The sequence below is a fragment of the Macrobrachium rosenbergii genome, chromosome 43 (genome assembly GCF_040412425.1).
Source record: "Macrobrachium rosenbergii isolate ZJJX-2024 chromosome 43, ASM4041242v1, whole genome shotgun sequence".
NCBI lineage: Eukaryota > Metazoa > Arthropoda > Malacostraca > Decapoda > Palaemonidae > Macrobrachium > Macrobrachium rosenbergii.
The window spans coordinates 11,166,782-11,184,281 of NC_089783.1; the positions used below are offsets into that span (position 1 = coordinate 11,166,782).

Sequence of the window (17,500 nt, forward strand, 5' to 3'; positions counted from 1 at the left end):
GTGTGTGTTGTGTTTGTGTAAGAATCTTGCCATTCTCACAATTTAATTTCCGAATGTTAGATGAGTGCCCTTGCAGATACCTTGCGTGCTTTTAATTATTTAAAATACCATTCTTAGAAGATGTATGACATTTACATAATCTTTGAACTGATTTTTATATTTATTATTTTCCACTGCTTTTTTATCTTTCACTTAATCTTTAAGCGGATTATTACATTGATGATTCTTTTCTATTACTTTTTTGTAAGATCTCTCCAGAATTTTTTAGGTCTAACTATCATTCATTCTTTCCATATAACACGCAGACCCATCTTTTCAGGATTGTTAATCTTTTTACCAATTCTAACTATTTCCACAATCTTGACCCTTTCACTTCTTTTCATGCCTCATACGCCAAGCACAGTCCACCCTGATGCTTCAGTTGCTTTATTTTTCTTTTATTTGCAATCAAAATCCACAGTTCAATTCTTGAAAGGAAAATTACCTTACCCATAAAATATTACATTGTCAGTAAGAATTCCTACGCACTATTGCGACCTTCCTGGCTTCTGCCGTTGAGTGATTCCCCTCAAATCTCATTGAACCATCTTTCATTCTTAACATTCACTGTTCCATTTTTTCTGTTTCATTTACTATCATAAACTTACTCTTGTTATCATTTACTCCCATTCCCCCACACCCACCCTTGCTGACACTCAGTTTTTTTGCTAGTTTTAGCAGTTTGTCTTTATTTACCCCCAACATTATTTCGCTCTTTGGGTTAAAGTACCTATTCGGTGCATCTAGGATTTTTAGAGGTGGCACAAAAAGTATTGCTGTTTAAAAGTAACACGCACACAAAATGCAACGTGTCTTAAATCTGATACTTAATTTTTAGGTTAAAAAAAATCGTAGGGATGATGAAAAAATTTTCCCACATAAAGTTGTAAAATGTTTAGCCGCATAAAAGCGCCACAAGGGGACTTAATTTATTATTAAGTAAGTCCCTTTATAATGTTTCCTTAACAAGGAAAAGGGAACCTTTTTCTATTTCAAATTCCCTAATACTTAATTCAAACCCATCCTGAAGTCGCTCAGTTCCCTTGCGATAATTTACCCTCCAGTGGTTTGGTAACTCAAATACTTACCGCGGGAGACCTAAACCTGCCTTCCTTCCTTTAGTCCACAGAGAGAATCAGCAAGTGGCACATGATAGCATAAGGGTTCTTTCTCCAAGGTAACTTCTCGCTGCTACCCACTCCGGGAACATAATGGGATGTCTTAACCAGATGCTGTTGGCTAGACTCAGCTTTCCATCCTGCGTGGTTTAGTAACTATCTCTTCAGTCACCTTTGTCTTCCGTGTTCCTTTCGGTTACAAGCTCTGCACTCAGAACATTCATGCCCTGAACAGGAAAGTGACCAAATGGCCAAATCTTTCTCCTGGTTGATTTTTGTATCCATGTGGCTCTCATCATTGTTTCAGTATTGATAAGGCTGTTTCCAGTGGGGTGAAGGCAGAGTTTGCGACTGAAGGCGACGAGGGTTCCCGGATGGGGTTTGCCGATAAGAGGGGTACTCTTTTTACTTACTCTTTGTGAGGAATGTTGGAATGTAGGAAAAAAGAAAAATAAGACACAAAAGGTAATATACGATGATCGAATAAGTAAAACACAAAGCAAAAATTTACTTTTAAGATTAGAGAGTAAGGTGGTAATAAATCTTCGTGTCCTATCAATCATTCGATGCAGCTGTTATAAGCTAAAGAAATTTGAGAAAAGTTTTATAAGCAAGCATGATGAGAAAGAAAAATTATACATGTGGTGTTTTATGGTTTGATATAAAAAGTATAACTCCATACATACATACATACATACATACATACATACATATATATATATATATATATATATATATATATATATATATATATATATATATATATATATATATATATATATATTTACTATATATATACATATATAAATATATATAAACTTTAAACTACAAATGTCGTTTAATATCCAATTCGCGCTACATGGGTAATATCACCGAAGGGGAGTTATAAGTGATAAAATTATAATTCCCCTTCGGTGATGTTCCCGAAGTAAAGAATTGATGTGACAAAAATTTATGCATGCATACACACACACACACACACACACACACACACACACACATATATATATATATATATATATATATATATATATATATATATATATATATATATATATATATATATTATATATATATATATATATATATATATATATATATATATATATATATATATATATATATATATATATATATATATATATATAAATAACTATATACAGTATATTGCTCTCCACTTTAAAGTAAAGTAAAAAAGAAAGAAAACTTCAAGAGCGTATAGTTGTTATAGTGAGGTTCGGGGCTGCAGCCAAAATCAAGTATGGGAAAGAATCACTATGAACTGCGATACTTTGGCAACGCTACGAATCTACACGTACTAAACAAAATACATCCAAAAGTTAAGAAAAAATAAACAGGTCACGTTTCTATTTCAGAATCTTAGTTGTAGCCCTAGAGGTCTATAAAAGAGTGAACTAAAAGCAAAGTCGCAGTAATATTTGGAAATTAAATCTACACGCATATATGTTTATACATTCTGTATAAAACATAAAATGACATTTACACGTTAATTCGAGAGTCTTTTATGCGTACCTCGTTCGAAGTTCCTGCGTCTGATTCTTATGCAACATTGTAAGGGAGATGGAAAGTGATATTGCTTGTATGTGCATACATAGCTTTCAGAAATATACAAAAATTCCTTAAACTCCAAGACTGATCTTTGAAGAATTTAAATAGCTGTTCGGAGCGTTATACATCTGCGACAAATACCTGTCTTAGGACTTAGATTCCCGTTGCTGTTTTCAGCTGATGTTGATTACGGATATCCAGGTCTTATGAGATTGGGCGTTATTGATTAACAATAAGCTACTTTTATACTTAAAGTTTATAGTTCCGGTAAATAATTAATCTCGGTAAAGTCTTGGAATGGGGCAACGAATATTTCTTCTTGTATAAAATATAAAATCTACGTTACTCCTGCGAAGTTCTCTCTAATGACATTCGAATGTTCCATCAATAGTTGTTTTTACACTGACACGTAGTGTATTTATTCATTTTCTTCTCTTTGAAATGTGTAGCAATCGCCTTGGTTCGTGTTAGAGAACATGGCTAGCATTAGCCGTGTCCAGAAATGGATTACCGTTTTATCGCCCACCTGTCATCCAAATGGGGTCAAGGTAAGGGGTTGGTGCTAGCAACCCCATGTTAACTTTCCGCTAACCTGAGGGCTCTGTCAGCCTGACGCCATCCACTTAAATCGAAGCAAACGAATTCTGTAACATTCTGCTACCCAAGTCTTTCCTGCGCTACACCTTCTACAAATCCTCGACCATCTCCAGCCTCCCTTCTCATGGTTCTCATCCAAGTAGGTCTCGGCTTCAAATTTTTATGGGCTTCACATAAGACCAGCTGACACTATCAAGATCTTGAAGCTTTACTGACAAATCGACCAAATCTTTTAGATATATCTTCACTGTCAGGTGCTGATTTGTGTCAGGACAGCAATATAAGATTGTACTAGAATTATGTATAAACCTTACTTGCATTCAAATTTCAGTCTAATTGACTTATAAATCTTATCCGGCTTGCCCCGTGTTTTATATGCCTTTTTTTTCTAGTCTCTCACTAAAAAACACCTCAAGAGAAACTACGCTGATAATATTGTTTCTGAGTATGTGAAAGACTCGCCTCGCTAACCTTTTTCAATCTAATGTTATTCATCCTTTTCATCACAGTCTTATATCATTACTTGTTTTTCGTAGATTTATTATTGAGTTTCATGCCTCTAGATATGTTATGCATTCTCTCAGGTAAGTCTTGTAAAAATACCGTTTTGCTGGTAACAAACGGGATTATCTAAATACTTTAAATTTTATATTTTTATTGTTAATTCACTCTAAACATTTTGTAGCATATTCTACCTCTTTTGACGTTTTGGAATCTGTGGAAAGCGCAAGATGCAAAGATGACATAATATTCATAATAGTACCTCATTGTTAACTGCAAGCTTACTTGACTTGTCATCATCGACTTTGCTTTTATTTTGTCCATGGATAACTGGCTTTGCACATTTCAAGGGAATGCCTTAGTCACGGAACTTTCCATAATACTGGCATGTGGACGTTGTTAAATACGCTCTCGTAATCAACAAAAGTAACCAGATCTGGGATATTTATAATTTTAAACACTGGTGGACACGATGTCTTAAACCATATATCTCTTAAAAGTTGTTCATCTCTAAGAATTTGATCAGATTTTCTCCAGCATACTGAGAATAACCTTATTAAATATTTCTATTTCTACTGACGCCATTGCAATACCTCTATAGTTACTACATTCTGTCTATAATATTTCTTTGGTACTTTGGTATGATCCCCTATTTCAAGTCATCAGGCTTTGCCTACTTAACTTCGTAAAAGAGGTACCATTTCAGGTAAAATCATCTCTGGAGCAACTTTATCATGAACCGATGTTTTCAAATTACTAAGTTTGTTTGTAAACTCCTTTATAAGCATATGTATATATATCTATATAATACATACATATATATATATATATATATATATATATATATATATATATATATATATATATATATATATATATATATATATATATATATATATACCTGATAGGTGGAGGTTTAGATACAAAGATAAGACAGTAGTTATTACTCTTAAATTAGTAGAGTGACTACAGTTCTTATTCATTCCACATACTTTGCTCAGAAGTTTTTGTCTCCGCTCCACTTTTCTAACACTTAAGAATTATAGATTTTTTTCACCAAATTATAGTTCTCTGTTGTATCCACATCCCGAATCTTCTTAACTCAAGCTAAATTTTTTAGCCTTTTTTATGTACTATAACAATGGAAATCCTTTTATTACTTCTTACATTGTAATGTACTAAGCCAAAAATTACCCCATGTAGCTCGTACATAATTTCTGTTTTTATTAACATTCAACATCCACTCCTGTAAAGGAGAGCTGGCTCATAATCTCTAAACATATTACATCCTTTTCGTCCAGAAATTCTTCAAGCTTCTTTTCAGTCTAAAAGAACATCCCATATACCGTCATTCCTTGTTTCACCTCTTCTCTCAATTGGCATTTCGCTCATCCTTCCATCATGCATTGTATTATCTCAATATACCTATGTGAACTTCAAGTTTCTATTCTAACACACACACACACACACACACACACACACACACACACACACACACACACATATATACATATACATATATATATATATATATATATATATATATATATATATATATATATATATATATATATATATATATATATATATATATATATATAATAGGTTTTCAGGAAACGAGTTTTGATAACATTGGCTTTATTCTAAAGCCGGTGTTCATGGAAGTGGGTAGCATAATAAATAATCTCATACATTTCGTCACAAATAAGTGTACAAATTTTTAAATAACTATATATAAACAACACAATGACACCATAAAAACACGGTACGTCTATCTATATTGGGGGTTAAAGGTTTGACTAAAAACAGAGGTAAATAAAGGTGAGAGGGAAATGCATAAACATTAAGCCATTGACAAACGTGTTGATGAAGATCAGTTGTGAAGTGCAGGGGCAGACAGTTTAATCACTCTAGATTCAAAGATAATTAATTCCTCTTCACTCTGTATTTTTCCTAAAACTTTAAAATCATTGAAGTTTATATGCATTTACATTATCTTTACATGATTTCCTTTATGCTTGGGGTGCTTGAAGAACTATTGGCAACATCTGATGTGTCAAATGATGGGTTGAGATGCTTGAATGACTTCCAATAATGAGGTTTGAACTAACAAATGAAAAGTTTAGGTGTGAGATTTGAACTTACAAATGTTAGCTTGGTGATTTCATTGAAACTGAAAAAGTTTGGGTTGGGATGCCTGAAAAACTTCCAGCAGTATGAAGTGAAATGACACATGTGCGTTGGGGAGTTGAAAAACTTTTGGTGGTGTGATTTGAACGGGTGGACAGTGGCTTGGAGGCCTGAAGAACTTACTGTGGTGAGACAAACGATGGTTTGTGGCACTTAAAGCACTTCCAGTTGTGACATTCAAACTGACCAATGATAGTTTGTGGTACCTGAAGGACTTTCAGTGGTGAGAATGGAAATTAAACTTGAGGTTTCGGTGCTTGAAGAACCTCTGTTAGCATTAGGTGCTTTAAAAACTTCCAGTAGTGAGATAGGAATTGACAAACGATCGGTTGGGATGCTTGAAGAATGTCTTGTGGTGAGAGTGGAACAGATAAACAATGAGTTGTGGTGCTAAAAGCATTTGCGGTGGTGATATTCGAACTGACAAATGATGTGTTGGAGTGAATGAAGAATTTCTGGTGACGACATTCATGTTGATGAATGATGGGTTTGAGTGCTGGAAGAACTTTTGGTGGTGAAATTCCGATGTATCAGATGGTGGGTCGAGATGCTTGGTCTTCGAGTAATAGGATTAGACTGGTAAATGAAGGGTTCTATTTTGAGATTTAAACTTACAAATGTTTAGGTGGGGTACTTGAAGAACTTCTGGTAATGAGACTGGAAATGACAAAGGTCAGGTTGAGGTGCTTAAAGAACTTTAATCAAGAGTATTAATGCTTTGACTGATTGGATTTTATGAATAATAAAATACATCAAATATATCACTAAACTTGCTGTTAGAGCGTCGATGTGCCTCATTCTTGGTAAAATATGAGAAACGCCTCACATCAATAGGAATACCAAAGTAGCATAGGAAAGGAGATCAAGTATGTCAACTGTAACAAAAGTACAGAAGCAATCGACAATGACAAACATAAGTAGAAAACATAAGCCTCTATTTCTGTTGGTAAAAGATAAGTCCAACAAATGTACATCTAATATTTAGTGTTAGGTTTTAAAGACAAAGTGATTTTGGATTGTAATCCAATTAACAAAATGCAGCAAAAATCAATTAAAATTTTTCAGAAGCAATTTCAGCAAGAACAGAATTCCCTCTAAATCTGTCTGATAATATAATCTGACTTTTTGTCCTTCATATTGAATGGCGCACTCTTCAAGAAACTTTGTATCTGATCCATATAATTTTTTCTTACATAAGGAACACAATGAATAAAGCAATGAAAGTTGTGCGCAAGGCATGAGGGCGATCTAACTAAATCTGAGACAAAATGAGGACTAGTGAATGAGAAGTAGCTTACCGGCCTAGAAAATTTGTTAAAAGGTATAATAAAATGATTTTGATTAAGTTTTAGGGTAGTATGCAAAATAGGGGGACAGGAACATTCAGTGTTACTTGGGGGGGGGGAGAGCCCTAAGTTAGGATAGGAAGATAAGGCCTGGTTAGGTCAGGACACGGAATTTTAGGAAAGGTTAGGATTTCCCACCCCTGCTACCCCTGTCTCCCTACTCTGCATCCGCTCCAGTTTTAGAGATAACTCTCATTTTGATTGACTTATTGAGGATATCTGCATATTTGTTTTTATAGGAACCGGTTGATGATGTTAGTATGTTCATTCAACATTTTATCTCTTTAAGTATCTGTTAGGTAGTGTTTCTTTAATAAGGTGACTAAAGCTTTCATAAACCTTAGTTGACTTATGATTATAGTTTTTTTTTTTTTTTTTTTTTACACAACAGAAAGGGAAAATATCGGAGTTGTCCTTGTATTTAGTATCAGTGCTTTCAACATACAGAATATGTCATTGATGGTAAAATAAAATAATTTACATAAGCCATTGAAATTTTGTTGTTTTTATTGTGAAAACAGGTTTCTAGTCTGCTCCTCGTGGCTGCAAATATTAAGAAAAATTATCATGACTTGTGACAATAATCTTCACATAAAACATTACAAATTATTCAGCTATGAGGTTTAATGGTGAGTAGCAATAAAGAAAATGTTTTTAAAAAGTGATGACTAGATGCAAAGACAGTCGACTGATAAAAGTAGATACGATAAACTATCAGAATCCACATGATGACTGCTATTCATTATGGACAGTTATGATGAATCCCCGTTTTTTCCGATAAATGTATTTTTTTTAACGAGATGAGTCCAAAACTTAATATCATTACGAGTAAGCCTCTTCGTGTTCCAAAACATAAAGAGCGTAATTCACTTCGTCTACCAGTAACTTTTTCTCATGCCGGGAGAGATGTGAACCCAGAAATTTGGTAGTAATAGATGACCGTTGATTTCCTCATGGTAGCATTACATTTGGAAAAAAATAAAACTAAGAGAAATATTGCATCCTTGATTCATTTTGGGACCCACTGCCGCATGTAGTCTACACCCCCAGCCCTTGTACGGGGATTTAAACTTTTAATCCGGTTTTCAGAAGCAGAAAATTGTGGTGGCGAGTTTCCTGTCCACCCCGAAAAAAATTTTTTGTATTATCTAGGAAATTGACTTCATGAGTAACTTCGTTATTTGGTCTTTGTGTCGTATTACGTTCGCCATGTACGGCTAACGAACAAGAAATGGATACAATAGATGACGACATTTTGCAATAACATGAACAACGATGGTTATTATTTTCTTAATCACAGAGAAGCGCATAAATCAACAGCAAGAGAAATTGATGAGAAATATAAATGACAACAGTTTATTTATATTCACAAAGACACCAGTATGCAAAATTACAGAGAACTTATGTGAAGACGTAAAATTACTGGAGTAATGAAACTGACTAAAAATAATATTTGAAGTAGAATAAATACACAGAAAAAATAACATAAGAACATAACCTAGCATAGGCAAGAAAATTACACAAAATCAGGTTAAACACGGCGGGGAAACGACAAACTCGCATACCAAAAATTACTCTTGCTAGTACAAAGTTTTGTAATGTCGACGGTTCAGTATATAAAGCTAAGCCCAACAGGAAAGAGAGCACACTATTTTAAAGTTACCTTTTGAAAGAGCAAACAAGCAACAGAAAACAATTTCGTTTCCACTATAACAGTTTTTCGGGGTTTACTCGTGGCTTCTCTAAGCCAAATGTGTTTAATCTCTTCTAAAGAACTTGACTTCCACATCTGCACACACAGATATATAAATATATATATATATATATATATATATATATATATATATATATATATACATATATATATATATATATATATATATATATATATATATATATATATATATATATATATATATATATATATATATATATATATATATATATATATATATATATATATATATATACATATATATATATATATGTATATTAGTTCTAGTGAGCGCTGATGGTTGTGTAGTAAAAAGAAAAAAAAATTTGTATGCCTTAGATGTCATATGATAACTTTTAGAACTGTGCTTTCCAAATTAAAAGATAATGAAAGCTTACTTTCCTTAACCCTGAAAATCCGAAAGCACGCGGGAAATCCCACTGACTCTGGCTTCCTGCATGAAAGCAACCACGTCGAGTCCAAAGCAATGCGTATTCATTACCAATTACACTGGTAATGAAAGAGGTGCCATTCCGGTCTTTTAACCTAACGACCCCATAAAGCGGACCCACTGCTTAGAGTTAACCGGACTATGTGTTAGAATTAGCGACTCCATTCCGCCTCGACTTTTATCTCTCTCGCTCATAAACATCGTTTTTTGGGGAATGAGGCGCATTTCATGTTATTATGGAGAATATAGCTTAAATTTGGAGTTCTGTGCCGAATTATATTGTTATCATTGCTGCTACTGCTGCTGGCGCTAATACCATCCGCAGCAGTTTTAGAGTTACTGTTGCTTTCGTTGCTGTTGCTGATGGTGCTTGTTTTAAGAAAAAGGTTTCGGAAAAGCATATTATCAAAATTTGACATTAGCGCATTAGTATTTCAGGCAAGCAATCTATATCATTTACCGACACTGTGATTGAGAAATCTGCTTGCTTGTCATAATACATCTCATTATTAATGACGTTCATAGAATTTGTCATATTCCCCGGTCGGGGGATAGTGCTGTCAGTGCACCCCACGTGGTGCACTGTAGGCGTTGCTGAAGGGTGTCTGCAGCGTCCCTTCGGCCCCTCGCACCCACTTTGTAGTCATTTCTAGTTCGTTTGTTCAGTCTTGTAATTTAACTTCTCTAACTATTGCTTCTTAGTAAGTCTGGGGGTTTGCTGCGAGTTCCAACTTTCGAAACTTGTACTTCTTCTCCTTTATTTTCTGGATCTCTTTCTCTTGCTTTTCAGCCATTCCAAATCCCTCCTTTCACTCTCTTAAGGGCTGAACGGCCGAAAGTGCCCTAATGCGTGGTATACTAACCTAAATTGCATAAAATCAAGTCGAATTGTTTGTAAGGCAAGAGTAACTCGGCGATATACAAATGTACTTATCTTACACAAGTGAAATGAGAAGATATTAAGGAAGAAATAGGCTTAGATTTATCCAAAAAAACTTACAGCAGAATATCTTCACAGATAAGGAGTCACGGAAAAAGCCACGCGGAAGCAAATGGTTGGACTTATAACAAAGAAACCCACAAGTTCATTTTCGGATAAAAGTTGTACGACGGACATTGTTGAGGCTCTTAGAGATGGGAGGGGGGGAATATTAGCACAAAGATTACAAAGAGAAACGGTACACTGGAGATAGGTAGTAAATCCCGAGAAGGCGGCTCTATATTTACGTAAAAAAGATGGTTCAGTAATAATGCAAATTAAATCTTATACAGTATATTCTTATTTTTGAGAGCGAAAATATCCTGTTTATGGAAAAATTATTTCAACGAGGGTCAGGCACTACTAAAATGAAAGCTTTGACAACTGTGATGAAAATAAGAATTGCAGACATCCAAACATAAGACCTAATGTTGCAAACGAAGAGCACATAATCTAATCCATATAATTTCACCATGATAAGTCTCAGGTAGTATAAAATTCAAAATTTACAAGACGTTAAGCGTTATATACATATATATATATATATATATATATATATATATATATATATATATATATATATATATATATATATATATATATATATATATATATATATATATATATATATATATATATATTGTTATGGTCATGTCATTTAGAGACCAGCAGGTTCAAAAAAAAAAAACAAAAAATTGGGATGGAATGACTGAAGGAAGGTGAGTCTAACGAGGGGGGGACTGAAAAAAACAATCAAAATACCTTAATACTAATCTATTATACATAGAAATATACATATTTACAAGTGAGTTCAAGTTCTTGGTGGCAAAAACACATGAAATAATCATATACATAAATAACATTTAAAACTAATAAATGAATCATAAACAATTTGAAAGCAACATCACAAGAAAACTAAACACACCAGTATCATGATAAACATCAAAATCAGACTGCACAATAAAACAACACTAAAGCAGCATAACAATTCATGATTAGTACAGTGACAAAAATAGGCAACATGACAATTCATGATCGGTACAAGGACAAAAATAGGCAGCATGACAATAATAATACGTACTCAATTAAGTACATAAAACCTTAGCACCATAACGATGACACATAACACCAAAGCAGCATAAAATAAATAAACACAGGCAAATTCCGAAGAATCGTCGAGGCAGTTATTACTGCCAACCAGACAGAAATCAGTTGAACTATCGAGAACAGCAATTAGCTGTCAAACAGGAAAACATCAATACAGATGAATTCAGCCGAATTCTCGAGACAGTTGTTCCCTGTCAAAATATCCTCTTGCTGATATCAATGAAGAAGCCAAAACATACAGATGGAGAGGTCCTCATACCCCGACCGAAGTCACAAGGTACTTCACACCTACCGCCCATTAAAGTGACTTCCAGCTGCTCTATTGCCGCAATTTAAACAGGCTGCTGCTGCCTTTTTGACTGTGTGTTGCCCAGAAGTTCTCTGGCTGCTACCCAAAACCTGACTGACTCTGCCACTCACACTGTGACAGACGTCAGCTTGCCACCTCGACAAAAAACACTAGAGGGCAGGAGAAACAAGGAAACAAACTTAATAAGATTGTTTCAACAAAATAATGACTTATCTAACAATATATATATATATATATATATATATATATATATATATACATACATACATATATATATATATATATATATATATATATATATATATATATATATATATATATATATATATATATACATATATATATATATATATATATATATATATATATATATATATATATATATATATATATATGTATATATATATATACATATATATATACATATACATATATATATATATATATATATATATATATATATATATATATATATATATATATATATATATATATATATATATATGTATATATATATATATATATATATATATATATATATATATATATATATATATATATATATATATATATATATATATATATATATATATATATATATATATATATATATATATATATATATAAGATAAAAAGGCCCATAAAACACTACTTTTCAAGCATTTCCTTCTGTACCCTGTTTACTGGTAAAATGTGGAAATGATGAGTTAAGGAGTATATATATACAAAGCATATGTAGGTGTGGCAGTGCATCGCTACTGGTATGCAGGTGACCGTTGACCCAGGAAGTATGTAAATTAAATTGTTCCCTGGTATTTAGGGCTTCATTAACTCTCAACTGGCGACAAGTCTGGTGGTCGTATTTGCTGGAACACCTGCTTGAGAAGAGGCCTGAGGATTAAATCATCAGTGGCATCCGATTTCCAATGTCCTTCTGACAGGTTCATATTGCTGATTTCATTGATGTTAGCAGATTCCAGCATTTCCTTTTGTACAGACAGTTACTTTTGAAAACCAGCTCTGCCACACTCCAGTTTATGGTATGGCCTTTATGCCTAATATGTAGGAAAATCCCTGAACTCTCTGAAGAATATCGCACTGATCTTTTGTGCTCTGGTAATCTTTGCAAGATGGATCTACCCGTCTCTCCCACGTAAATTTCATGACAATTGCTGCATGGTATCTTGTGAACTCCAGCTTCTTCCCCTTTTTTATTTAAGTATATGTTAATGAGTGAGCTCCCGATGGATTTGGGATAATGGAAAATAAAAGGATTATCAGACCTGAGGTGCTCTGTAGCTTTTTGGATGTTTTCATCATATGGAAGCTTTATTTTTCATTAAAAATCTATTTGTCTGTTGTTAGTGGGTCCTCTGAAGTACATTCTATTTGGTTTTCAACAATGTATATATATATATATATATATATATATATATATATATATATATATATATATATATATATATATATATAAATTTCTGACTCACGTCAGGATCAAACCCAGGTCTCTCAAGATGGGCATGTTCTCGTAGAATCTTCCTTGCTTTCCACCTGAGAGACCTGGGTTCGATCCTGACGTGAGTCAGAATTTTATTCTGTTCCACACGTGATTGTGTGTTGATGATTTCTATATATATATATATATATATATATATATATATATATATATATATATATATATATATATATATATATATATATTTTGGATGGTGTAAACTTAACGCAATACTTTTGACTTTTTAATCAATAGTCTTAAAAAAGCTAAAGTTCCAGAATTAAAGTATAAAAGTACGATAGTTGGAGAAGGTATTGTACATGGTACCAGAGGTATTTTAATCATACATGTTGATAATTATCGTACAAATGGCAGCCTTGGTTACAAGTTAAAAGTGTTTTTGTTGAGTACAGTATAAATACTTCTGGTTCTGGCAGTAGCTGAGGCATGCTCCCTATAGTTTTCGTTCACTAACAGAAGAAGGAAAACGGTACTTGACATGTGGAGGAACAATAACAATCTTAAATCATGGAAACATTATGTATTTTAAATCTGCTGACCCTCTTCGGCGTCCATATTATCCGATATCCTGATTATTGGGGTCCGGTTTATCGAGGGTTGACTGTGTATATATATATATATATATATATATATATATATATATATATATATATATATATATATATATATATATATATATATGCAGATCAAAACCAATGTTGTGAACCGAATCTGCCCCAATTGCATGCTTCCATCGTGCCTGCCAAGATGGGCATGTTCTCGTAGAATCTTCCTGCATCAAGTGCTAAGAAGGCCCTCTCACCCATAGAAGTAGTTCACGTGTCCCGTCAGTCCCCCTTCAGTATTGCAGGCTCACATTCTACTTTTGTTTTTTTACCATTTTAAAGTGATTCTTATCAAGTGCTTTTTTCAAGTATCACCCATTGCTGTACTGTATCAGGACCCTAGCGGCGCTCCACAACCTTGAATTAATTTTCAATGCATTTTTGTCATAATCTTGAGATTTTCTCTTATAATTATCCGTATAATTGATTGACTGAATGATACTGCTATGTGTGGAAGCATGGTCAGATGCGACCTTCCCCTTTCATTGTTTATTGGCACAAAGAGCGGGGGAGCGGAAGGTTGCAGCTGACCATGCTTCCACACATGGCAATGTCATTCAAAGGAAACGTGGTTGAGAACTTAGAGGCGGGAAGCAGGCTATGAGTTAGCCCAGGACAGAATGTGGTGGAGGCCTATGCATCCCCATGGGTGCCACAGGAAATTATATATATATATATATATATATATATATATATATATATATATATATATATATATATATATATATATATATATATATATATATATAATATATAATATTGTTATGACTTCCGAGGGAGGGACTCTGTTTTACGTTACCTTTGCTACTTATAGCCTCCCAAAAATCCTGGAAGATCAAAAACTGAATGGATAAAAGCAAAATCAATAAATGAAAGGTTGCCAAGCAAGAATGTTTCTTAACCCTATTCTACCAGTGGGAATGATGGACAAATCTCACTAAGATAGAACTTGTGAAAAATGAAAAATGCACAACAGTAATTAACTGAGCTGGTAATTAACGCGTCCATTTAACACAAAAGGGTGTATGTAAATGGGCACATGCAAGTGGTCATTAAGCCAATTAGCAATGTAATGATATCAGCTCGGGTTCAGGCGGATTCCTCTGGCAATTGGGTACACAGAAGACTGTTGATAAATGGCACTGGTAACACTCCTGGAAGTGAAATAATTGCAGATAAAACTACTAACAAAGTACTATCTCTCAAGAATGAGTTGACACACAAGTTGGAGAGTATTGCACTAATCTGCTCATTTCTTCGCTGTTTCAATGACCACACACTGCACACAATAAGTTCACTGTTTAAATCGAAGATATGCGGAATTTACTTGAGTTGTGAAATATGAGAGAGAGATAATAAAAACGAGTCAGAGAAAAAGTACAGTGGCTAACATTTCCCTCCACTGGACATACTGTTTGCTCCCTGGCGGTGATTGAACACAAGATTCTGGTTGAAGAGATCTGAGCTTCTCTTGAGCAGCGTCCGGTGCTAGGGTCACTGTTCGTCTACTGTGAATGGAAAGTTAGCGCCCTCCCTGTCAGAGGGTTAATCGTCTGACGGACAGCGACTCACCGTAGCAGATGTGGACTAATTCTTGATGTAGGGAGCTGGTTCTTATAAAGCTTCAGGAGGTTGCCTTGGACTTGGCTCCAGGAGGTGTCACCGGCTGTGCCCTGAGGATTAGAAAAATGGTCTCTGCCAGTAAAATGGGAAAAAGCAGCTGGAGGTCAATTAAATTTGCAGCTTAGAAGGAAACAGCGACTATCTCCTGGCGATTTCCCTGGAGAGGCATCACGGCCCCAACCCTTGACGAGGGTTGTGGGCCACTTCTAAATCTCACACATTTGCTCCATCCTCTGTCGGTCTACCTCTCCCCCCACTGTCTTATGATTTCCCCCTTAAATACAAAGAATCAGTGATCCGGTGGTGTAGAAAACCACACACACACACACACACACACACACACACACACACACACACACACATATATATATATATATATATATATATATATATATATATATATATATATATATATATATATACTCGTATATATGAGGTGTGTGTGTGTACGTGTGTGTTTTTAGGACAATGACCTTGAATAAAGTTACAGGATCCTTGCTGAAATGTTGTATGCTCAATATCCGAGTTGACAGATCACGGACATGCGACTAATAGGCTGAATACCTTCAGGAACAAGCTCAATATAATCGGAATTACAGCCAGGAGCATGAAAAGGAGAGGTAGACTTTAGATGGTCATTGTTGAAGAGGAGCAGAGAATAAACGTGGGAATAGGCCTCTAAGAGAAACACAAAAAATCCAAAAGGAAACAAAGGTTGATGTGAAAGGCACATTTTTTAATATTTTATTTTTTTGAGATTTTTGGTCATATTCTTCTCTTAACCTAAACCTTTATGAAGCATTTAGACTAGTTAGCCGCAATGGGGCTCTACACAAACAATATTTTGATGTCAGTATGATTGATTCAGTATACCGCTCAACTACCATCATAGGTTATTAATTCTACCAGTGCTAGGTGGCTTTACGGCAGAAAGGTAGTTATGATGATTGCCTTAGCCCACCATTGATTCTCTGAGTCCCGAAAAGGAAGATGACCAAAAATCAATAACACAGGAAAGAAGGCTCCTATTGCATCTGAATTGCTGATGGCATACTGGAGGTACCAGAAAAGGTAGATTTATCAGTCGTTCATAAAAGGAAAGAGTTTATTTTTTTTTTTATTGTTACTTTAGATTTCTTTATTAACAGTATAATTTATATAAATAGGACTGTAAAACAAAAACAAAAATGAGAGAAATCACAATTTTCTGGGGCACTTAGTCGAAGAAAAGATTAAGTGTCTGAATTAACTATTAAGTAAATTAAGCGATACTAAACTTTTAGATTTCCTTTATATAATCATCTTTTAGAGTCTGGGAATTTTTTATTCTATCTGTAGGCTATATACAGTCATTTAACCAGTCGCTTCTCGCTTTTATTTTTACCTTTATTATAATCATATAGCTACAAGAATTAAGTTGAAGCCATGGTCTTATTCATCCAGATTCCACGGAATATATTCTCATTAGTTAAGAAATAAAATTACAACGACGATAAAAGCAACAACAACAAAACAACAACAGCAATAATAATAATAACAATAATAACAATAATAATAATAATAATAATAATAATAAGTAAATAAAAAAATCTACAAATAATAATCGTTGCATACATGGTTCCTATTAATAAAGTATTAAGTAAACAAACAGAATAATACAAAAAGTATGCCTTCAAGCAGTAAACTCGAGCACCAAGATGTGGATGCCAAGACATTGAGGCAGAGGTCCAGCCGCAGGTCTAAGGGTAGTTAATACCTGATGTGACTCTATCTTAAGTTAGAAATTTCATTAGCGCACTTACAGTACTGACCAACATTTACTCCCGAGTCAGTGC

At 34.0% G+C, this 17,500-nt stretch overlaps 1 protein-coding gene across 1 annotated transcript in view; it reads left to right on the forward strand.

Moving 5' to 3' along the window:
- LOC136828567 (alkaline phosphatase-like) overlaps positions 1-17,500 on the forward strand; it is a 54,623-nt gene that overhangs the window by 14,691 nt on the left and 22,432 nt on the right. The gene's annotated exons all lie outside the window — the stretch shown is intronic.